Below are 24,441 nucleotides of genomic sequence, written 5' to 3' on the forward strand. Positions count from 1 at the left end.
CTGTGCTCTTTTCACAACTACACTCTTTGCCCCCTTTGACAACAATGAAAAAGGGCTCAAACATCAACTTCACTCCAGTTCACTTTCCTTTCCAAATATTAATGCACTCTCCCCCTCAAGCCGATTGTGACTTTTGTAGATAGACAAATTGAATAGACAACTTCTCCAAATCTCAAACTTGTCAGTGGTGCACACTCTCCCTCTGTGTACAACATATGGTCCAAGAGTCAAAATGTGTATAGCTATGAACTCCCCCTGAATGACAGATCTCCATACACATTTAAGTGCAGAAAGATGGTGGGAGAAATTCTAACTTGTGTCTTAGATACTCAAATATGTTTGCCGGTAGAGGTTTTGTGAAGATATCAACAACTTTTTCACTTGTAGGGTCATATTCTACCTTTACTTATTTCTTTGCAGCCTTCTCCCTGTGAAAATGGAATTTGATGGCAATGTGCTTTGTCCTTGAGTGCATAACCAGATTCTTTGAAATGTTGATTGTGCTTGAGTTATCACACCAGATAGGAATAGGTTCAGATATTTCTACCTGAATGTCCTTGAGGGGCTGCTTCATCCATAAAACTTGAGAACAACATGTAGCAACAACAATATACTCTGCCTCAGCAATAGATAAGGAGACTAAATCCTACTTCTTGTTGTGCCATGAAACCAACCGGTTACCCAAAAAGAATGCTCTACCACTTGTGCTCTTCCGGTCATCAATGCAACTTGCCTAATCAGCATCAGTGTAGGCCGATAAAGTGAAATCTCCTTGCTTTGGATATCATAAGCCATAATTAAGTGTTCCTTGTAGGTACTTGAAGATCCTTCTAACTGCATTCACATGTGACTGTTTAGGTGCAACTTGAAATATTGCCACAATACATACTACCTGCACTATATCCAGTCTTGAGGAAGTAAGATATAACAGAATACCAATCATGGATCTATACAAGGTTTGATTGACTTCCGGTGAATCATAAAATTTTCTCAACTTGCATCCGGTCACCATGGGGGTACTAACCAAATTGTTGTCCTCCATCAGAAACTTCTTCAACATATCTCTGGCATACTTGATTTGAGCGATAAATATTCCTTTATCTTGCTATGAGATCTATGAACCAATAAAATATGATAGCTCTCCAATCATTGACATCTCAAACTTTGACTGCATCTGATCAACAAGCTCTTTACACAAGGTATCCTTGTTGCCTCCAAATATTAAATCATCCACATATACAACAACAATAATCATGTGATGTCCATCTGTTTTGATGTACAAATTACTATCTGCATTTCCCTTTCTGAAACCTTTCTCCTAAAGATGCTTATCTAACCTTGAATACCATTCTCTTGGAGCCTACTTCAAACCATACAATGCCTTCTTCAATCGACACATAAAAGTTTCATCATCATGCAATAGAAAACCTTCTGATTGTTCTATGTAGACTTCTTCTTCCAAATTACCATTCAAGAAATAAAATTTAACGTCCATTTGATATACCTTGTATCCTTTGTAAGAAGAGAATGCTAAGAACATTCTAATAGCTTCAAGTCTTGCAAGCCGTGCAAATGTTTCTTCAAAATCAATTCCTTCTACTTGAGAATACCCTTTGCACACTAATCTTGCTTTATGCTTGACAATTTTACCTTCTTCATTCATCTTGTTCGGGTAGACCCATTTAGTACCAATGACATTCTTATCTATTGGTCTAGGAACTGACTCCCAAGTCTTGTTCTTTTCAATCTATTGCCGCTCTTCTTCCATTACATCCATGCATTTCTCTTTTTTTCCTGGCCTCACTAAATGTTTTGGGTTCCATTTCAATCATGAGGCAAAAATTCACTTGTTCATTGTTTCGTGCAAGTCTTCTTCTAGTCTGCACACCATCATTTTTTATTTCCTATAATCTGCTCTTTCGGGTGATTTTTCTGCACATATCTATTAGGGGTTTTGGTGGATGCCTCTTCCTGTTCACTTTATGACCGAACTTCATATTCATCACAGGAGTTATCATACTAGTTTACTTGTGTTTGTCTACCTTTATGCAAGTCTTCATCAACTCTTACATGCACACTCTCAACAACTCTTCTCAGTCTTTTGTTGTAGCATTTGTAGGCCTTGTTGTGAGTTGAGTAACCCAAGAAAATACCTTCATCACTCCTAGAATCAAAACCACCTAAACCATATTCATCTCTCTTGATGAAGCATTTACTTCCAAACACTTTGAAGTGTTTTATTGATGGATTTCGGTCATACCACAATTCATAATGTGTCATTCTACTATTTACTCTCAGCTGAACCCAGTTCAATGTATATACAATAGTATGAACTACTTCTTTCCAGTATATATTTGATATGTTTGCCTCATTTAACATTGTTCTCACCATCTCCTTGACAGTTCAATTTTTTCTTTCTACAACACTATTTTGTTGTGGTGTCCTTGGGGATAAACATTGTCTTCTAATTCCATGTCTCTCACAGTAGTCTTCAAACTCATTTGTTGTAAACTCACCACCCCAGTCAGATCTCAGACACTTTAGATTGCATTCACTTTCCCTCTCAACCATTTTTCGAAAGATTTTGAACCTCTCATATGCTTGTGATTTGTCATGTAGAAAGGTTACCCATGTCATTCTTCAAAAATCATCAATGAATAGCATGAAGTATCTTTCACTGGCTAAAGATCTTATTCTGGTTGGTCCACACAGATGAGTATGCACAAGTTCTAAGGGCCTTGATGTATTATGTTCTTTGGTATTGAGGGTCACCTTAGTCTGCTTACCTCTTAGACATTCATCACAAAAGGTGCTTGTCGATTTTTTGATCTGTAGTATATGTCTCACATAGCCTTTCTTGCTCACCTTAACCAAATTATCATATTTTATATGGCCTAATCTTTCATGCCACAACCAGCTCTCATCTACTTGTCCCATCAAACATTGGGATTCAAAGCATTCTTTGAGGTTGTATACATTTCCATCTATCCTTTTTCCTTTTGCAACAATCTTTTTGGTACTCTCCTTTCTTATCTGACAACCGATAGAGTGAAAAGTGAACTTGCATCCATTGTCACACATTTGACTCACACTCAACAAATTATGTTTTAAGCCTTGCACATAGTATACATCACAAGCCTTCAATTTCCCATCTATGCTCAGAGTACCTTTGGATTTTATCTTGATGGATGAATTGTCTCCAAACCTCACCAAACCTCCATTCCAATCTTCAAACTTGATGAACTTATTTTTGTCTCCAGTCATGTGATTGGAACAACCACTGTCAACTACCCATAAATTTCTTCTTTTTGCATGTAGGGCATTCTAGACAATCAGACTTGACTCAGCCTTATTCTTATCCTTTTCTACCCAAAATTGTTTGGCTTCCTTCTCCTTTCCTGTAGCACCTTTCTGCTCCATTTTTGCTTCCGATTTATGACCCAGTACTGACTTATTTTTCTTAGATATGCTAAGCTTGTAATGTGACCAAAACTTTTACAATGATAGTTGTAGACTAGGAAATTGAGGATTCATCAAAGCAAATAACAATTAGGACAATCACAAAACCTAAAGCTGCAATGAAAACAATCCTAATCTAATCAATGAAAACATGAAGACAAGATATTCAAAATGAAATCAAAGCAAACCAAATGTAGATATCTCCTTCATGTGGCTCCATTGTTCTTCTTTCACCTTCCAATTTGAAGTTGTTCTCACCTACAAAGTGCATTTGCAAGTGGAAAGCAAGTTGTTGATGAAATCTATAGCATAAGGTTACTCAAAAATGTGATTGATCCATTCTCTTGATTGAAGAAACTCATCCAATTTATAGACAAATTGGAGAGAGGACAAGATTAGCATGAAATTGATATTAGAGGCAATTAATTTCAAAAATGGCAAAATTGAGTTGAAGGGAGAAGGTTATGACACCTTCTATGTCATGAATTATGACATATTGCCCATGCCAAGGTTAGAGGACTAAAAGCTTATGACATCTTTCTATGCCAATGGTATGACGCATGAGAAATTCATGCTTCCACCGAAGCACAAAAATAGGGAGAGACTAGAGAGAAATTGATTAGATGGAAATTGAATTTAGCAAATTAGAAAATGAAGTGGAAATTTAGGAATTAGAAAAATTATAAATGAGGTGGAAAATAGGAATTAGGAAAATTAGAAATGAGGTTAGAAATGATGAATTGGAAATTAGGAAATTAGAAATTGATGAAATTAGAAAATTAGGTACGCAACATAGAAGAAATGTTAATGCGATACAAGAACCCTAAAATAAGGCAATGCGCCAATCTTAAAGTATGACTCCGCAAGCGTTGACCATTTTTAGATGTCTACATTTTGCCCCTCTTTGAGACAATGCGATTTTAAGCATTATTTCAAAGAACAATAATGAAAATGCCCCAGACAATAATAATGACATATGCATGCCCCCTCGAGGAATTGGCCGGAAACAACCAGAAAAGAGGCCAATTGATCAATAAGAACGACAGAAAATGATAGGTTCGAACGGATCAAGAATTGAAGGTCGGATGCACAAATTACAAGCAATAGAAGGCACAAAAGACCGTGACCAACATAAGATGGAGAGCATGCACGTCCATCTAGGCACTGACAAAGATCTATAAATGAGACAAGGAGAAGGAAAAGAGCTCATTTGCACTAGCCGAAGTGGAGGAATTGTTGCTCAGGAAAAAGACCCTTGCATAGAGATGGCGAACATTCCAATGGCAGATCACCTTGGGGAATGTGTATGCACCTATAGATGATCGGATGATGTGGGAGTAGTGGTATGTAGCTCAAAAACCCATATTGTCAATTTCATGAATTTTGCTTGATTGCGGGACATTGCGGGGCCCACAAGGAAGGGAAAAATGGGCATTTGCGCCTATGTGGGTGCATTCTGCACTTGTGTAAGGATGTTATGTGCCTGTGTAGGGTACACAGGTGCAGCTTGATGTTGCATAGGCGTAGGACAGGGTACACAAGCACAATTGTGCACTGAAAACACTAATTTGACCAAAAACAGTGCGCGGATGATCCCGAAAAGAGGGATAAGGGTAGGATAGGTCAAAATAGATAAGAAAAACCCTAATTGGGGTATGAAACAAGGAAATGCAACCCTTAGGAGAAAACCCTAAAACTGACAAAGTGTGCCCCAATTGTGATGCAGAGTCGATAGTATCCATTGATTACATGGGAGAACAGACCCGACTGCTTCATGTTGCGACATAGACTCAGGAGCACGAACAAAGATACAATAGCAGGACTTGGATTATACTATATTACATTCATGCTCAAGATTAGGGCAAACACTAGACTGCTTACTGCATTGGCAGAGCGATAGCATTCAGAGACTTCCTCTTTCCATCTACTGACTGGAGAGGCGACTGTGACACTAGAGGACGTGTGGCGTATCCTCCACATTTTGATTCATGGGGAGATGGTAGTATATGACCCAGCGATAGGGAGAGACAATTTGTGTAGATTATTTGAGTGCGATGCAAATGACCTTGATATCGTAGAGAGGGAGATTGGCTGGGAGACCATGGCATCAGAGTATGATGAGCAATATGTGGTGATAGCAGTGGTTATGGCATGCCTATTAGCAGGTGATAGATGAGGACATGGATTCCCTATTGGATGGGGAAGAGTGCTAGAGCGGATGGCAACAAAGGGGACTGTGTACGCATGGGGACCATGTGTGCTTGCTATGCTATATTTTCAGCTACATCAGATAGCATATCAAAGGGTATAGACTTTGAGTTGTGGGGTCACACTGTTACAGGTATGGGCATTTGAGCACATAGCCATATGTCAACCAATTGCAGAGAGACAGGTAGTACCACATCGACCATATGTGTACTGCTATGGGGGTACATTGAGACAGGGTTTGTTCGGATACATATTGTATTGGTGACATGAGCTAGACAGATTGAGAGAGTTCACATGGAGGCCATATCAGGATTGCCCTGGATGGGAAGATGATGGCAATGAGTTATCATATTGCAGATAGGAGAGATACCTGATTGGGAAACCAGTGAATTGCTAGAGAGTGATTGAGATGTATCTGCCAGAGAGAGTCAGATGACAGTTTGGAGAGAGGCAAGATGTACCAAGAGGGACTGCACACTTTGCCTGATCTCACAGGGAGACGAGTCAGTGGGGGAGGATGATTCAGCCACACATAGCATATGCTAACTTCACATAGCTACAACAAAGACAATGGGATTGGAGATCAGATGTGGTGGATGTTGGAATGATAGAGGAGTATGAGCAATGGTTTGCATGATGACGGCCAGTGCCATTGACAGATCCTGATATTCCGGTACCTAGGAGATAGGAGGACTTCCCACTCGCTGGAGAGGAGGAGGGAGATGATGAAAATGATGAGGATGACGAGGATGGAGGTGATGAGGATGACGAGGTTGATGAGGATGGAGGGGGTGATGAGGATGGAGATGATGAGGATGACAAGGATGGAGGGGATGATGAGGACAAAGATAAGGACAAGGAGGATGAGCCAGATCCTGTCGATTAGGAGTCATTGCAGGATATACCCATAGAGCCAGAGACAGCTAGCATAGAGGAGATGGAGATATGTAGGGCCACCATAGTGAGTCAACACGATCACATTGCGACATTAGAGAGACAGAATGCTATCTTGAGGACAGAGCAGGATCAATTCAGAGCAGAGATAGCCAGACTGACAGCGACGTGAGATACAGCGATAGCCTAAGCACAACAAGCAGAGCAGAGAGTGACCGAGTATATTGGGTCGATTAGGGATGCCAATGCACGTGAGATGGCATAGATGTTGGTAGAGACCAAAGATGAGATATGTCATTGGAGGACACTATATGAGAGTGCAGTTCCACCAGAGCAGAGAGCAACGTCATATCGGTCACAATCAAGGACAGAGAGTAGGCCATGCTCTCAGAGGTTAGTGAGCAGCATGGGGGTGAGTGGACCTAGGAGACCACCACAGCCGGGACCAGGGATAGGAGGGACATCATCCTTGAGACATGGCAGGGATGAGGAGGATAGAGGGAGCACCCAATGATAGAGGCACGTGCTCCTTATGACAGAGACATATATAGTGTGACATTATGTAGTCAGCCTGTGGGCCATATGTAGGACAGACAGTCCAATTTTGTACTCCGATATTGTTTTGACATATGATATGTAGCTATATGATAGGATGCAATGTGTTATGGCTGATGTGTACTTTCCATGCATGGATGGCTTATGCACTGTTTATGTACCATTGTGGAACATGTATGAATATAATTTTATGTGTTTTTTATGCATTTATAATATGAAATGGATAAAATGCTTGATATGGGCTTGATATAATGCAAACGCACTAACCAATGAATGCAGGATGCAGCGTATGTTTTCTTTTGGAGACCAGAGAACTAGATCGAATTGACTACCCAAACTAACGGAAGAAATGTTAGTAAGAAGAAATTAGACAAAAAACAGTTAGAGATGAAGAAAAACTTGCTTTCACCAATGCATAGAAGTAGGTGAGAACCTTTATTTAATGTAGCAAAGCGGATGTAGAGCATCATGGCATTGAAGGCCAGAGCTGAAACGCAACCCCTTTTGCAAAAGACAGACACACCGCACACAAGGAATGAGTGAATCATCCTAGGGTGCATACATCAAGGGTTGAGGTATGTGTCGCGTTCATAGAGCGAACGTACTTATCATAGACACCCAATGATATAATTGCCCCAGTTTGTGACAAACATTCCACAAATAGCAAACACAACAAAGAAAAGAAAAAGAGACCATGAACCATCCCGGTCACTCTAAATCACTCAGTGACATCCTTGAGCAACATAGGAACATGATCGAAGCCAAAGATAAATTAGTAAAAAGATAAGACTCACAAATTCAACCAAGTCAAACAAACAGTCTGATCGTCATTGTCAAAAGTGGAAAAATAGGAATGATCATGTTGTCTGGTTTCAGGGAATGTGGTACCCCATCTAAGATAGGACATAGTCTGGTTTCGAGCATACCACACCCTGTATAAGACCCATGATAGTAGTGATAAGGACAAATGATATTGATGTTGATTGATCGGTATGACAATTTTGATCAGTTTGAATGTCTGGTTTGATTGAAAAGTTCATCTGTGAATGCGTGATTTCAGTAAAGTGCAGTGTTGTGACATGTTATCTGTTTGTTGTCTACACAAATGTTTGATCGATTGTCATTGGATGTATGCTCAACGATTTGTCTATGCACAAAGGGGATATTTATGGACAAAATGCAAAATGCCAAAGAAATTGTTTTTAGATTTTTTTCAGGACATTATATGATTTTTTAATTTATTTTTTATTATTTCAAGACATTATTTGATTTTTAGGGATTTTTTCAGGATCATTTTTATGTTTTTTTTGTATTTTTTCAGGACATTATTCAATTTTTATGATTTTGCCCCAGTGTCTAGCAAGACAAAGAATATGACAGGTGAATAAATAGGCTTTCTGAAATGTTGGTGGATAGAGGGAAGACAAAGGCCTTTTATTATGGAGACAATGGGACAAGAGACTAGATATGACAATGTAAAGCAGTGACATGGCATGAGGGACATGTCAAGAGGTTTTTGAAACCATGTTTAAATTTTGCGTCCTTATGTCAGATCAAGATCAAGGAATGAAAAAGAGTGTATGGATAGTGATAATATATGGATAGGATAATCAAGACCAAGAATGGATAAGGGACATGGACTGAAGGTTGGGGTAGGCTAAGGGATAGTGGCAAAAACTTGCAATAAGCCAAGGAATATGGATGAAAGGTTGTAATAAGCAAATGGATAAATGACCAAAAGCTATGATAGATTGAAAGTTGTGAATAGGATGCATGACGCTCATGAAGATCCTCAGCCTTGTCAAGATCAAAGGTGGAAAGAGGAAATGGACATGAGGGACAATAGGATAATGGAGGAGTATGACATGGTATGATAGGATAATGAAGGGCAATAGGATATGAAGGGTAATGACAGGGGTTCGATAGGATAATGGAACAATGAAGGACAAAAGGATATGATAGGATAAAACCTATCCCCAAGTAAGGTATGCAAGAAGTTCATAGATTATGCATGACGCCTATTTGCCAGGTTTTCATCACCGTACTTGCCCAAGGTACTTGTTTGTCAGGTTTTCACCAGTGGACGGATTATTTTTGCTTTACTTTTTTCTTTTGTATTTATTTTTTTCTCACTCTTTTTTTTTTGTATTTTGACTTTTTCAATAGAAGATGGACACATGATAGGGGATGGAAGAAGGACTCAAACATCTTTTTGTTTGGATAGTAGCCTTGAAAAAAAAATGGACCATGACCTTTAAAAGTATGCTCAAAGACATTGGTAGGATAAGGACATGGAAAATAAGATGAAACTAAGGCAAGGATTTATGCAAAGGATTGGACTAGAGGGATGGAAGGATGGAAAATATGCATTGGATAATAGGTAGGGTATTGGAAGAATTGGGCTTCAGTGGACGGAAATGTTGGCAAGATCATCATTGGAACACACCTTGAGGGGTGATGGACTGATGGAGGAAGAGGGGGTTTTGGATATGGAGATTTTGATGAAGGAATAGCTAGGGATTTGTGGACATAAGGGCCCAAAATGGAAGAAGGATGTGATGGAGGAATAGATTTGAGTGGTTTGGATGGAGGAATAGCAATTTTAGGTGCCAATTTTGATGTTTCTTTAGGCTTTTGTGCTTCAAGGAGTTGCTTAGGGATCCACATGGTTTTTGATTTTTCATGCTTTTGTGGTTCCTTGGAGTGTATTGCTTGCATAAGGGATTTAGGAACCCATATATATTTTGACTTTTCTTTATTTTTCTCAGTGGGCCTTTGTGGCCTTTTGGATATTTCTTTTTCTTATTGGATCATATTTTTCTTTGCTTTGACATGTCGATTATATTGGACATATTGATCCTTGAATACATGTGGATTTTTAGACTTATGACTTTTATATTTGGCATCCAAATTGCTTGGAGGGGGAAAGGAATGCATGGATGGATATGAATGAAGTGGAGGTCTTTTGCATGGATGAAATTTACTCAAGGATGTGTGCCTTTGCTAACCTTGCATAGAGGATGAAGGGATATAAGGACCTAAGATGGATGTAAAGTATGATGGGGAAGGGATATGTTTTGATTTTGATGGTGGGATACCAACGTCTTGAGAGTGAGTTGTGTAGACATGAGCCTTAAGATCTTCTTTAACATGGAGGGGTTCTTTCTCATGAAGGTCTACCCCTTTGCCTTTATGAATATCTTGACTTGTAGGATACTCTTTTCTTTGGGAAGAAGACGCGAATCCATTATGAGGTGGATATGATATGAGAGAAATAATGAGATCTTGAAGTGGATCGGATTGTACCAAAGTGGAAGAACCCATTATGCATGTCGAGGGTTCATGAACATCTTGCACTGACATGTTAGAATCATGAGGGGGATTAGGATCATGAGGGGGACTAGGATTGTGTAGTGGACATGGTTCAATGACTGGCTCTTCAAGAGATGGAATGGGAGAAATAATGGGATCATCAAAAGAAATGCGATCTTGGAGTGTGTATGGAGGATTAAGACAAGGAGATGGAGGAACAAGTGGATCGTGTGGAGGATCTGAAGGAATGATTTGATCTTGACAAGGAGGAAGATCATTGGAATCCTCTTTAAAGGTGCTTTGCTCTTGACTTTTAATGGGATCATTGGAAAGGATGGAAGGGATATCTGGAATATCAATGGGATTTGAAAGAACATTTTTTTCATGAAATGGAATGGGATTCTTTGGGATTGGATGGACTGGGATATCTTGATCTTTCTCAGGGAATGGAGTGTCAATAGGACTTTGGATAGGATGGACAAGAATAGGGGAATCATCATGAGTGTCTTGGAAGATGGGGTCCTAGTCAACAATTGGATGGGATGATAAGGTTTCAAGATCTTGATCTTGATCTATTTTAAGACACGTTTCTTCATGCTCTAAATTATCCTCTTGACATGAGGTTGGACTTTGGATATGCATGGGGGATTCTGACAAGGAATCAATGTTTTGGCATGAAGGAAATGCACTTTGGATACTTGTGATGGATTTTGGCAAGGAATCAATGCTTGAACATGAGGAAGAGGGACTTCGAATGGGGTCCTCTAAAACAAGTAATGTCAATAAAGTGCATGGTGGCATTGGGTCTTGTATTTCTGAAACATGACAAGGATGTGCATCATGAATTGGATTATCTTGGCAATCAATTATGGATAGCCCTTGGATAATTTCATCCTTGGGTGTATTATTTGATGAGGACACTATGGAAGGTTCTTGTGAAACTTCTAAAGGTGTAGGGATAGATGCCACTAGAGAGTCAATTTGTTTGTGGGGAGATGAGGCATTGCTAGACATAAGTGTATTATCTTGATCTTCCTCAAAGAACTCACTTGGTAATTTCCTTAAGATCATTGCAATAAATCCACCTTTCTTTCGAGGTTTTGACATAGTTGTATATGGAATTTGAACTTGTTTGGCAAGGAGTTGGTTCTGGTCTGATGTCATGTTTTGATTTCGAACTAGATGTTGATCAAATTGGTTTGACATGTTCAAAATTTGGCTTGGTGCATGTTGCAAGTTTTGTTTGTGAATTTGTGATTGTTTTTGTTGATACTGATATGTTGATTGAACTTGTTGATATTCCACCATTGGTTGAACTATTTGTTGACATTGTATAGTTGGTTGGACATATTGTTGAAATTGGACCATTGGTTGTATTGGTTGTATATGTTGGACCATTGGTTGTGTCTATTGGAAATGTTGAACAATTGGTTGTGATGGTTGAAAAACTGATTGATAGTAAACACCTTCTTGTTCTTGTTGTGAAGGCACATAATGTTGTTGTCTCTTTTCTTGAAATTGTTTCATCATCTCTATTTGTGAGAGGAGAGCTGGTATGTCTGATCATTCGATAAGAGATCTTACATCGATTGGCTCAATATTTGGATTTCGACCTGGAAATTTTTGAAACATTTTGGACATTTGTGATCTATTCTTCTCAATGTTTTTCACTTTTTGTTCCAAAACCTCCTTTTCTCGAACTAGTTTTTCCTCTAGTTTTTGTATTTGGAGCCCTGTTTCATCATAAAAAGTTTGACCAATACTGCCTTGTTGTTGGGTTGGATATAATTGTGATTGCCTTGGATTAAAATTCTATTGCATTTTCGGTTGATACGTCAAACTTTGTTGCATCATTGGTGCTTGGAACCTTGTTTCCATAGACATGTCACTATGCAATGTTTTTGGGATTTTTTATTTTAAAAGGATGATGTATGATATGCAACTAAATGCAACCTAAAAGGATGAAAATTCAACTTAAATAGATGAAAATGCAATCTATGGCAAGAATGCAACCTATGTTTTTGTTGTTTTTTCAAGATTTGGACAAACTTTTTGGAATGCAAACCTAAAGACTCAAACTTGGGAAGTTGGAATGAAGACAAGACCTTAAAGGACAGAGGACCAAATGACAATAGGAAAAATTGACAATGTCTCACCTATATACTTGGATACTAAGCTAGGTTTGACAAAAATGATATTAATGAAAGGACAAATTTTTAGACCGGGTCCAGACTCCCTAACAACAACTTTCGGTATCATCCAAAGTTTTTGATTTTTCAAAATTTAACAAACCAAATTTTTGAGACTAAATGCAAGAAGGCAATGATTATGACAATGACTTAGGATATGACATGAAAATGATCTAAGGATATGATATGACAAGACAATGATAAGGATATGCGAAAACCAATGACTTGGAATATGCGAAATGTAACCTAGGCAATACCTAATTTTAGCATGACAAGGATAATGCAGGAATGTCACCTAAATGGAAATCTAACTTGGGTATGACAATGAAATGCAAACTTAGAGAAATGATTTTGAACCTAAGTGAAAAATTAGGATGCTTGCAATGAAAAGGACTAAAATGAAGGGAGATGAAAATATGCCCTAGGACCTAAGTTGGACTATGCAAAACCTATCCTAAAGTTACATGAATTTTGAACACAAGGATATTCAATGTTTTGACAAGCCATGTTCAAATGTTGGATGAATACTTGGACAAATTTGGACTTTTGTTTGGATTTTGTTTTGAATTGAAGGTTGTTGATTTTGAAAACCCAAGTTGATTATGAGCACTTTTGAAAGTTTGTTTTTGATTTAACTTTTAACAATCACGAAAGACAAAATGTTTATTTGACTTTGACTCAAGACAATCATGCTCATTCACAACAAATTCTATGGTTGGCAAGGACAATATCTATTGAATCCTCTAACCATAAAATACAACACTTAGCTGGATAGCTAGACGCTTGGTAGCACTAGCTCCCCCTTACAGTGCACTCACTTCTCGGGCATACCAAGCTTCGAGTTCAAGGGACATCACTTCCCAAGAACTTGCTATCTCTAACTAAGGAGTACATGAGAGGTGTCTTTGGCATGCGCGTATCACAACACCTGAGCCAATAGATAGAAGGATTTTGGCCTCTAAAAATAAGAGATTCTAGTAAGGGCATCTGTTCGGGTGGGTATTGATCTAGCGAATAAATCATCGCAATACCATTCCAGGACCCGTTGTCTACAACTTTCATTGCATCCATAGTTATTTCGAGTGGTTCAGAAGAGCTTGGCTTTAGCCCATCACCACTTTGGGTCGTTCCCTCTCACCAATGCCTGTGCGAAGTGCCAGGCAAATCAGGAGATAGGCCCAACTCTAAGGCTTAAAACATACAATCAAATTGAAAACAAACAAAGCATGCATGGTGTTCATTATCCTTTAAGAAACGAAATGTGCAACTACTTAAAAAATTTCCAAGCAAGATGTTTTAATACGAGTCTTTGACCACGTCCTGCATAAGATTCGTTAGTAGTTGCATTTTTGTCTTCGTCATACGTAACGCCAAGATGCTGCACAGAGAATTAGTACCAAGGAAAAACCCTAATGCATGAAACAAATTGCAAAAAAACAAACTTGCAAGAAAAATAACTAATTTTTACCCCTGTTGTTGGCCTTACACAGGTGCAGATCTCATCAACACAGGCACAGATCTCCTTAACACAGGCATAGATCCCATCTACATAAACGCAAATCTCATCTACACAAGCGCAGAATGCCTCAACACAGGCGCAAAAGTGTCCAGAAAGCACTGAGTTGCCCTATTTCTTGAGTTTTGCACCTGCAAACAGCTCAAAAGGCACTCAAAACATGGTTAAGTGGTTAGTTCATGTCGGGTTCACCAAAATGTAGACTAGGAAATTAAGGATTCATCAAACCAAATAACAATTAGGACAATCACAAAACCTAAAACTACAATGAAAACAATCCTAATCTAATCAATGAAAACATGAAGACAAGATATTCAAAATGAAATCAAAGCAAACCAAATGTAGATATCTCCTTCATGTGGCTCCATTTTTCTTCTTTCACCTTCCAATTTGATGTTGTTCTCACCTACAAAGTGCATTTGCAAGTGGAAAGGAAGTTGTTGATGAAATTTGTAGCATAAGGTTACTCAAAAATGTGATTGATCCATTCTCTTAATTGAAGAAACTCATCCAATTTATAGGCAAATTGGAGAGAGGACAAGATTAGCATGAAATTGATATTAGAGGCAATTAATTTCAAAAATGGCAAAATTGAGTTGAAGGGAGAAGGTTATGACACCTTCTATGTCATGAATTATGACATATTGCCCATGCAAAGGTTAGAGGACTAAAAGCTTATGACATCTTGCTATGCCAACGGTATGACGCATGAGAAATTCATGCTTCCACCAAAGCACAAAAATAGGGAGAGACTAGAGAGGAATTGATTAGGTGGAAATTGAATTTAGCAAATTAGAAAATGAAGTGGAAATTTAGGAATTAGAAAAATTAGAAATGAGGTGGAAATTAGGAATTAGGAAAATTAGAAATGAGGTTAGAAATGATGGATTGGAAATTAGGAAATTAGAAATTGATGAAATTAGAAAATTAGGTGAATTAATTAATAATTTTTCATTCATTAATTAATTCACAAAAAGAGGGGGAATTAATTAGCCAATTAAATAAATATTTAATTGTGACAAGAAGACTTAGGATAAATAAATAAATTATTTAACCTAGAAGGAAAATGACAAACAAGATTAAATGAATAAATCATAAAACCTTAGAAGATGAATTAGAAATGCAAGGACGACAATTAGGTCTTGACAAAAGATAATTGATGTAGGGTCGATTTGATCATGATTCTGACTGACAAAGGACTAGTGTTGATAAATGATTGAGATTGGGTGACAAAAATCAATGACAAATTGACCAAGATTGACAAGGAGACCAATTGATAAGAACCAATTGATGAGGAACAATGACTAATTGATCCAAATTGACATGATTGAAAAGGACAATGATCGATGACGAATCGATCACAAAATGACAAGATTGACAAGGACAAGGATTGATGACAAATCGATCGCAAAATGACAAGATTGACAAGAGGACAAAACCCTAATTCTATCATCGATTAGGATTGATGATGTCCAAAATGATGATAAATGAGCACGCACATTGATGCAACAGAATAAGATCGACCAAAATCATGACTGAAGACTGCTATCGACAAGACCTAATTCGAAAGCGAGAAAAATGAAGAATGCAGAAGAAGGACTCAATGCTCGCAAATGATAAAGACCAAGTGCACAACATAGAAGAAATGTTAATGCAATGCAAGAACCCTAAAATAAGGCAATGCGCCAATGTTAAAGTATGACTCCGCAATCATTGACCATTTTTAGATGTCTACATTTTGCCCCTCTTTGAGACAATGTGATTTTAAGCATTGTTTCAAAGAACAATAATGAAAATGCCCCAGACAATAATAATGACATATACATAAAATAAATATTTAATTGTGACAAGAAGACTTAGGATAAATAAATAAATTATTTAACCTAGAAGGAAAATGACAAACAAGATTAAATGAATAAATCATAAAACCTTAGAAGATGAATTAGAAATGCAAGGACGACAATTAGGTCTTGACAAAAAATAATTGATGTAGGGTCGATTTGATCATGATTTTGACTGACAAAGGACTAGTGTTGATAAATGATTGAGATTGGGCGACAAAAATCAATGACAAATTGACCAAGATTGACAAGGAGACCAATTGATAAGCCCCAATTGACAAGGAACAATGACTAATCGATCGCAAAATGACAAGATTGACGAGGACAAAACCCTAAGTCTATCATCGATTAGGAATGATGATGTCCAAAATGATGATAAATGAGCATGCACATTGATGCAACAGAATAAGATTGACCAAAATCATGACTAAAGATTGCTATCGACAAGACCTAATTCGAAAGCGAGAAAAATGAAGAATGCAGAAGAAGGACTCAATGCTCACAAATGATAAAGACCAAGTGCACAACATAGAAGAAATGTTAATGCGATGCAAGAACCCTAAAATAAGGCAATGCGCCAATGTTAAAGTATGACTCCACAAGCGTTGACCATTTTTAGATGTCTACAATAGCATTTTATATTTGCATTAAATGATGAATTTGAAAAATTATTGTAGGGCACAGACATACTTCTCCTACATTCATAACTCCTATGATCAAACCCATTACACTGATAGCAAATAACATTCATTTCTCAGAGTGAAGCAAACGAATTTCTACTTTCAAAACTGGAAGGGGGCTTATGCATCAAACTACAATCAGCAATTCTATGTCCAAACTTATTACACCAGTAATAGTAACCATGGAATTTGGGTACATACCACTCTTGTCTCTTTGGACCAGCAAACCTTTGTCTCACCAAGTGTCTTCTTCTCATGTTATTGACTTTAGTGAACCCTTCTTTATCAACCTTAGCCTTGCCTTTAGAATCTACATTTCGGTACAATGAGTGAGCCTTCTGGTTCAAGGTTTGAGCATTCTGGTTCACGAGCTGATTTCTTGTAGCTTCAGCATAGGTCTTCTTCTCAGTAGTTGTGTTGATTGTAAAGATTTATTTTTCTTTACTTTCACTTGAAGAAGTAAATTGTATCTCCTTGCAGGATGTGTCTTTGTTGTTGGAACTATGTCCCTCTTCAAATCCTATACCTCTAGTATCTTTTGAGTGCTTCTGATTACTCAACATCTTGTCCAAGGCTTTAGTGTTGCTTTCATATTTGCTCCTCATCTTTAATTAATTCTCTCTCTTTTCAAGCTCCTTTCTGAGCCTTACAATTTCTTCTTTCAGATTATGATGCTCCTCCTTCTTTATCAATTCAGAGGATGTAACTTCACATATCCTTTTAGCTTCTTCCAACTGGAGTTTCAGATCAAAAATTATTTTCTTGGACTCCTCCACAGATTTCTCTAAACGGTCTTGTTCTTTTGCAACAACATAATTACACTTCTTGAGTTCCCTTCTTGTTTCTCTCAACTCCTCAAGAGCACTTATGAGCTCACCTTCCAAGTCTAATTCTAATTCAATGTATTCATCTTCATTAGATCCATCAACCGGTTCATCTTGTGCCATGAAGAGATTAATTTCTCTTTCATCCTCACAACAATTATCTTTTGAGGCACTTTCTTCATCTGTAGCATCATCTTCAAAAGTATACAGGTTGTTCTGCTCCCTGTAGCTTCTTCTTTTTATCCTTACCTGAAGGTCTGCTGCTACTTTGTTTCTCCTCTCCAACATTCTCACTATAGGGAGATTTTGAAGCAAAGTGTCCTATTTTTCCACAGTTAAAACATTTGAAAGGAAATTTTCCATTGTACTTATCGGATCCTCTTTTAAGCTTCCTTACAAATTTTGCTACCACTGTATCCTAGTCTTCACTAATTTCTCCATGATAAATTTCTTCCTTACCCTTTTTCATAGAGTTGAAAGCAACCTCTTTCCTTGAAGTTTCTTCACTAGTTGTTCTCATCTCATAAGCACTTAGGGGCCCAAATAACTTATCCATTGAAAAGGTCTTCAGATCCTTGGCTTCTTCTATTATAGAGACCTGTGTATCATACTTAGATGTGAGTGATCTAAGTACCTTTTTGACAATAACATCATCAGATATTTCCTCTCCAAGTCCTCTAATAGTATTCACTGTTTCATCAACTCTTTGAAGATAATCAACAATCTTTTCTTCATCTTTCATTTTCAAGCCTTCAAGCTGAGCTCTCAGTTTTTGTAGTTTATCCTCCTTGACCTTGACATCTCCTTCAAATAATCTCTTCAACTTATCCCAAGTTTACTTGGTGAATGAGCATTGCATAACCTTAACAAACTCATTATCAGACAATACATTAAGAATAGTATGCTTGGCCTTCGCATTGTTTTCATACTCCTTCTTAGCATCTAGATCTTGATGCAAGAGCATCCTCGGTTCACAACAATCTTGCATCAACCAAAAAAAATTTCTTTTTTGTTTGTTTTCTATTTGCAGTTTCAGTTTTCCTTTTTGTGTATCCTAATTTTGGTACACCGGTTTTCTGTGGAGTTGGATTCTTCTTGAATACTTGATCACCCTACTTGCTTTCTAACCACATCCCATTTGGATCACTTTTCGGCAAGATATCGCTACTAGTTTCCTTGATAGTTTCTTGTTACCGGTTGCCTGAGACCTATTCTGATGATCTACTGGAACCCATTTCGATTCTTGTAGAGCCTTGGACATTGATCTCGATGTTTCTTGGTGTGTGGCCGACCTTCTGTATTTCATCCTTTGGATTTTTTGGAGGCTGACCTCATTCATTTCTATACGTTAGGGTTTTGATCCTTTTGAGCTGACCAAATCCTTTCGATTGATATATATATATATATATATATATATATATATATATATATATATATATATATATATATATATATATATATATATATATATATATATATATATATATATTTGTAATTATGCTTTAGAATGGAATCAATCAACTCAGAGAGTAAAGAAGTATCAGATAGATAGTGCTTAGAAGATAGATCTATTCAAATTCCCAGTGTGACCTATTCTACCAGGCCTGTGTGTCGGTATGTTGTAACCCGGTTGTTACTGGTTGGATGTAACTAACTTTTCATGCAATAAAATTATCTATTCTGCATTGCCTCCATCATATCTGTGTGTTTCTGTTGTGTTAACTCTTGCTGACCGGTTTGGACTGATCTCCTCAAGGTCCCTCCTCACCAGTGACTGCTTCAAGTGGTATCAGAGTGAAGTTTGTTCCAAAGGTTGCATGTCCTAAATCTTGTTGTAGGGTAGCAGATTGTGGATCTGACCTACAATTGTAAAGGACTAGCATGGATCAATGGTGCAAAGAGGAACTAGGAATGGTGGAGCGCGTGGAATTGCAAACCCTATTGTAATGGAGATGTTGCGAGGAATAGCAGCTCACTTAGAAGCCGTGGAGACAACCTAGAGAAGAGGTCGACATGTTGAGGATGTAAGCGAAGATGAGGGAGGAGAAGCCCCGACAGAAAAAGTAAACCTACCAACAGTTGATCCAGAGGAGGAAAGGTTTTTAAGGGTTTTGAGTATGGTGAACACTAACCTCATTTTACCCCACCAGAATATGATGGGAAGTTATATTAAGATGAATTGATGGATTGGATCTTGGAGATGAAGAAGTATTTTTATTTTTAAAACACTGCAGAAGAGAGGAAGGTGAAGTATGCCTGTACCCGGTTGAAGGGTCATACATCTCTTTGGTGGGAACACTTGCAAGTTGATAGGCAAAGAAGAAGTAAATAAAAGATTAAGACATGGGATAGGATGATTGCTAAGTTAAAATCAAAGTTTGTCTTGGCAAATTATCAAGTAGATCTATTTCAGAAGTTGCAAAATCTAAGACAAAAGGAATCTAGTTTGAAGGAGTACACCAAAGCATTTTACAAATTGAACATCAGATCTGGACATGTTGATGATGGGATTGAACAAATTGCAAGATATTTGAATGGATTGGGGATGACTATACAAGATGAACTCAGTATGATCAAGTTAGAGAGTGTTGAAGAGGCTTACCAGTATGCAATAAAGGCTAAAGAAAAGTTGAATAAAAGGCATGAGCAGAGCCATAGAGGTAGAGATGAAAGGTTTACCGAAGGAAGATTTCAAGGAGAAAGAGGATACACCAGAGGAAGAGGAACTAGTATAGATCAAAACAAGGATAAGGAAGTGAGAAAAGAAGGTAATTCATACCAGAAGGATGATAGAAATTTTTACTGGAGGAGAGAACCGAATGGTTACCGGAATGATAACTTTGGAAGACAAGACAAAAGGACATTCAGAGGAACCTATTTTAAATGTGGAGGAGGACACCATGCATTTGAATGTAAGAAGTTAGAGACTACTAGAAGAGAGAAAGTGGTGGAAGAGAACCCCACTAGATCAGATAATAAACCGGAAGATGGAGAACTGTTGATGATGAGGAGAGCTTTGTGTCATATCGGAGAAGATAAAGAACCCTTGTAGAGGAAGAACATGTTCAAGACTAGATGTAAGGTATCCGGTAAGTGTTGTAAAGTTGTTATTGATAGTGGTAGTTCAGATAATCTTATTTTAGAAGAGATGGTGAATAAGTTGAAACTAGAGAGATTGAAACACCCTAAGCCTTACCAAATAGCATGGATTCAGGATGAACATAAGTTGTTAGTAAGTAAACAGTGTTTAGTAAAATTGAAAATTGGGAATTATCATGATGAAGTTTTTGGTGATATTATGCCTATGGACATTTATCACCTTTTGTTGGGAAGACCTTGGCAGTTTGATAGACATGCAACACATGATGGAAGGAAGAATACATACACTATTGTGGTCAATGGGATGAAGCAAACCTTGTTGCCTTTGGAAGAACCTTTGAAGAGTGAAGTCTGTACAAATACCAAAATCTGTCTTGTAGACAGAAGGAAGTTCATGGATGGACTAAGCCATGAGAATGTGTGTTTTTCCTTAATTCCTAAGAAGACTGAGAGACCAGAACCAGAAGGAGAACACTCGACAAAAATAAGAGATTTGCTGACAGAGTATGGGGACATCATTTTAGATAATGTACCTGATGGATTGCCACATGTTAGAAGTATTAGGAACTTAGTTCTTGGAGTTAGTTTACCTAACAAAGCTACACATTGGTTAACACCGACAAAGAATGAAGAACTAAATAGACAAGTGCAGGAGCTATTGAAGAAAGTTTTGATCAGGGAAAGTCAGAGCCCTTGTGCAGTACCAGCAGTATTAGCACTTAAGTGTTGGCATATGTGCAGAACTTGATGACATGATGATATTGTATATTGTCATTGATGTCAATATGTTGAAGTATGAACTGGTATATTGAAATAAGAAAATCGGTATATGTGAGAACTAGTATGATATTATGAACCGGTATATGTGAAAAAGTGAAGCGGTATGTTGGAATGAGAACCGGTATATGGGAAGTTTTGTATCAGGGTTTCACTTGGCATGACTACTGGTTTGTAGTCTCAACTTCAGGGTTTTTAGTTGATGCATTCCAAGCCTATGTGATTCAACTGATGACATCGTGTGATGAGTTAGCATTGTAATAAAGATCAGATAGTGTTGCCACGTCAACCTTGTACACGTGAAGGACTTCTTTGAGGATCTTGCATGGAGATTGATCTTATCTACCTCGGAAATGCGTGAAGTCTCTATAAATGGTGGAGAACATGTGATGGGTTATCAACCTCCTGAAGTGGCAAAGAATGAACATTGGTAACGTCTTGAGATCTGTTCAAGACTTTTATATTCAATGCAGTATGATTAATGGTCAAGATTGAACCGATTTAATTGTAAAACCTAAATGTTTAGGGTTTAGGGTTTATGCTACCGACCTATCTGTTTCCTATAAGGTCGATGATGTTTTTCATTTTGAAGTTGTTGGCAAATGTTATGTGTGTATCCTAGTGAGTGATACTTGATTCTTGCTAGACCGGAGAAGTGTGGTGATACCTGCAGAGTGTGATTTCAGAAGAAAAGGAGCTAAAGTGGATTTGCTTTGGTATTGTGTGTTGTTATCAGATTGGTGTATTACCTATTGACTTCTAACCATTTCAGCAGTTGGAAAATCCCTTAACCGGGTAGCTTTAATAGGATTTTTTGTAAATCCTTTAACAGGGTGACTCAATTCAATGATTTCTTCAAATCCTCTTGCGAGGTAACCTTTAATGGGGTTATAACCTTTAATCGGGTATTTAGCCATCCCTTAACTAGGTGATCCCTAGCAGGATCGGTTCCTAGCAGAACCTATTGTAAAAGTCTTTAACTAGACTAGGCTCCTAACAAAGCAGACTTCAAAAGAGTTAAAAGAACAGCTTGTGGGTATTCATCCCCACCGTGGTTTTTCCTAGTTGGGTTTCCTCGTGAAAAATCAGTGTGTCATGTGTGATGCTTTTCATGTGATGTTTTAATATTCTCTGTCAAGTGGTAAAGCATGTTGAACTGGCACTCATTATATTTCTGATGATATATTACTTGTTTATGCATACGGGTGAAGTGGAAATGAGATATTAGATTGTGTAGAGATCTAAGTGTTTACCGGTTTATATCTTTCATACTCTCACTGTGTTTTACTAGTAGTGCCCTGATTTAGACCAGTGTTACTGTTTACCTGTTAAGTACAGTCTTTGTAGTCAAACTGGTTTAGGGAAAGTTTTTGTCTATACTGATTCACCCCCCCCCTCTCTCAGTACTAGTTTGGTACTAACTGATTCATCATTATTCATCAATTGGTATCAGAGCATAATGAAGATCTACATTAGAAGCATGGGTACTCAAAACTAGAGCTATGTTGATAATGCTTATGTTATTCCTACCAGTACTCTCACCGATGATCAAAAAAGAGAGATTCGGGAGAATGGGCAACTCATGGAAGCCCTAATCAGCAGTCTATCTAACATTGAGTTTATTGATGTTTAAGATAAAGATAATCCCAAAGAAGTATGGGATGCTCTGGAGAATATCTATGGTGGTGATGAGAATGTGAAACAAGCTAAGGAGGAGAGCCTTAGGGGAAAGTTTGAAGACATACAGATGGTTGAAGGAGAGACCATTCAACAATACGGAATAAGAATCAAAACTATGGTTGGAGACATCAAGAGTGCAGGAGGTAAAATAGATGATTCCACTGTTGTTAGGAAAGTCTTGAGATCCTTATTACCGGTCTAGGCAATAAGGGTTGCTGCTATTCAGGAGTTGAGGTCTATAGACAAGACAAAGGTATCCCTAGACTCCATCATTGCTAAGTTGACCGCATATGAGCTAAACAATTATGATGGCAGTATTCAGAAAATTGAATCAGCCTTTAGAGCATCTGTTGCACCATCAAGAAAGGGAAAAGAAGCTAGTACCAGTTGTGAACCAAGACAAAGTAGAGAAATAGATTATTGTTGTAAATTGTCCTGATGGTGATAATAAGGAAAAATCAAAGAAGTTCAAGAATTTCAAAGGAGGAAATAGGAGAAATTGTTTTGTAGCAGTTGATGAAGGTGTCACTGATGATGAATCAGAAGATGAAGAAAGTGAAGACATTGTGTTTGTAGCAGTTAAGGAAGATGTGTCAGACAAGAAGGCTCTTGTCTCCCGCTTTGATAATTCCAATGAGTAATTTATTGATAGTGGTTGTTCTCACCACATGACTGGTGACCAGAGTAAGTTTCTATCTCTAGAAGAGTATGATGGTGGTGTGGTCCGATTTGGTAATGATGCACCATGTATGGTAAAAGGTAGAGGGTCCATCTCTCTAAATGGAAAAAGCAGTGCTGATAATGTGTATTGGGTAGAAAGTCTTAGGCACAACCTTTTGAGTGTTGTCCAGCTGAATGACAATGGACTCACTCTGGAATTCAAATATGGAGTGTGTAAAATAAAAGGAAAGAGAGGTGAATGGATGGCCACTGGCATGCAGATCAGAGGTAACTTATTTCAGTTGAATGCAAATATCAGCACATGTCTAATGCCTAAGTTTGATGATAGCTAGATATGGCATAGGAGACTCTGCCATGTAAACTTTGATAATATTGTGAAGGCCAGTAAGATAAAGGTAGTTAGAGGATTGCCTGTGTTGAGAAAAATGAAGAATCCTTTGTGCAGAGAGTGTCAACTGGGGAAAATGTCTTCCTTAACCTTCAAAGGTAAACCTTTCACTGCAGACAATTTACTTGATCTTGTGCATATTGATTTGTGTGGTCCTATAAAAACTAGGAGTGTGCAAGGAGATAGGTACTTTATGATTCTCACCAATGACTGCTCAAGAATGATGTGGGTCACATTCTTAAAAGATAAGTCTGAAGCTTTTGGAAAGTTTAAATCTTTCAGAGCACTAGTCAAAAAGGAAAGTGGTAAGCGGATTAAGTTCCTAAGAACTGATCAAG

Source organism: Cryptomeria japonica, chromosome 7 (assembly GCF_030272615.1).
Source record: "Cryptomeria japonica chromosome 7, Sugi_1.0, whole genome shotgun sequence".
NCBI classification, from domain to species: Eukaryota; Viridiplantae; Streptophyta; class Pinopsida; order Cupressales; family Cupressaceae; genus Cryptomeria; species Cryptomeria japonica.